The sequence below is a fragment of the Octodon degus genome, unplaced genomic scaffold, assembly GCF_000260255.1.
Source record: "Octodon degus isolate 3935 unplaced genomic scaffold, OctDeg1.0 scaffold00011, whole genome shotgun sequence".
Classification (NCBI taxonomy): domain Eukaryota; kingdom Metazoa; phylum Chordata; class Mammalia; order Rodentia; family Octodontidae; genus Octodon; species Octodon degus.
The window spans coordinates 149,588-151,209 of NW_004524587.1; the positions used below are offsets into that span (position 1 = coordinate 149,588).

The following is a 1,622-nucleotide window of genomic DNA, read 5'->3' on the forward strand; positions in this document are numbered from 1 at the left end:
GCTGCCATCCAGAAGCACCTGAGACTTTGCAACGACAGGAGGTGTCACTGCTTGGGGCTGGCATGGTCCCCAAAATTCTGGAAGGCATCCCTGTAGAAATGAAACTAAGGACAAGGGCCTGTGCCCACGGAAGAGCCTGTGAGCTGACCCTCGGGACCTGGGGGGTAGACGGGGGTCCCTTTCCACGGCCAGGCAGAATTCTCCAGACAGAAAGTAAAGAAGAGGGGGAGCTGCAGCATCCCAGAAACCGAGACGGGGCTGGGGGTCTGCGCCGCGCCCAGGGCTACACAGACGGAACTGAAATTAAAATTAGGTCCTGACTGAGGAGGCCACCTGCTTCCCCACGCCTCGTCACCCGCCTGCGCCCAGCAGCGCCTCACTGTTGAGAGCAGGTGCCGAGGGGGCCTGACCCCAGCGTCACCTCCCTGCCCCGGCGGGGCCCATCTTTCTCCCAGTTCTCTCTTTAGGGGTGAAGACCAGAGGGAAGTGGCCTCCTGGGTTCCCAAACGCGACCAGAAAAACGCAGCCGCGCGCGCGGCTCGTGCGTACAGTTCGGGGGCGCGGATTCCCGAGCAGCTGGGGTCTCGGGGAGGAAGGGCGCTCCCGCTGCCCCCTGTGCAGACAGGAAGTGCAGTCCCCAGAGCCAGCGCCCTAACCGGCGGCAGGGACCAGCCAGCGCGAACCCCTGAGGCTGGCGGAGCCTTGGGCGCCCGGGACTCTCAGCCCGGAGCCGCCCCCACCCCGCCGCATCCCGCGCAAACCCGCGCCCAGGAACTGCCCAGCCCCACGGGGCGGTGCCGCCCCGGGTAAGAAAGCGGCCGGCGGCTGGGCTGGGACCCACGATGCCCCCACCCGGTACCGAGGCCCGGAGCCCGACGGTGCCCACCTAGCCAGCCTGCCTGCCTGCCCGCCCGCCCGCCCGCGCTGGCTGCGCTCGGACTTGGGTCAGTCATCAGGGCGCGGGTACCAGGGGCGCGGGTACCGCGTGCGCCCCGCCCGCCTCGCCTCACCTGGGCGTGCAGAGGTCGGGCTCAGGGCCCCGCGCAGCGCCCCCTCCGGGCTCCGGCTCCAGATCCGAGCGCACCCTGCGCCGCCCGCTCTACTTCTGCTTCGCCTCGGCCACGCCACGTGATCCGGGCCACCGCCCCCTCGCGCCTGGCTCTTGCACCCCGCCTGCCTGCACCCCAGCCCCGCCCACGTCGGCAGCCACACAGGGACCGCCTGCCCCACGCCCCTTGGCCAAGTGACAGGCACTAATGGCACGCCTACTGCATACAGGGGTATGTGCACATTGATTTCACGCCTCACAGTTACCGCCGACACCTGTTCACTGCCTGCACTTGAAGTCCAACTGTGCTGGACCTGGGCCATTTCTTACTGCCTTAGGCAAAGACTTACACACCACAGCCTCCGTCTCTCTTTCTGCACAATGTGATCAAACAGTGCCAAGGGACAGGGGAGATGGCTCAGTAGAATAAGCTCTTCCCTGGCAAGTGCAAGGGCCTAAGTTCAACCCCCCATTACACCAAAAAAAAAAAAAAAAAGTGCCAAATCTGAAGGAACAAGGAACAGCCACAATAATCGATGCCCCTTTTCTGAGAAGAATGTAAAATGCTCTTTAG

General features: G+C 64.8%; 1 protein-coding gene across 1 annotated transcript in view; it reads right to left on the reverse strand.

Moving 5' to 3' along the window:
• Positions 1 to 1,090, reverse strand: part of LOC101587236 (1-phosphatidylinositol 4,5-bisphosphate phosphodiesterase gamma-2) — a 129,634-nt gene extending 128,544 nt beyond the window's left edge. Inside the window, exon 1 of the mRNA XM_004625757.3 lies at positions 1,011 to 1,090. The gene's annotated coding sequence lies outside the window, so the exon portion shown is untranslated. The remainder of the gene's footprint in view (positions 1 to 1,010) is intronic.
• Between the last annotated feature and the right edge of the window lie 532 nt (positions 1,091 to 1,622).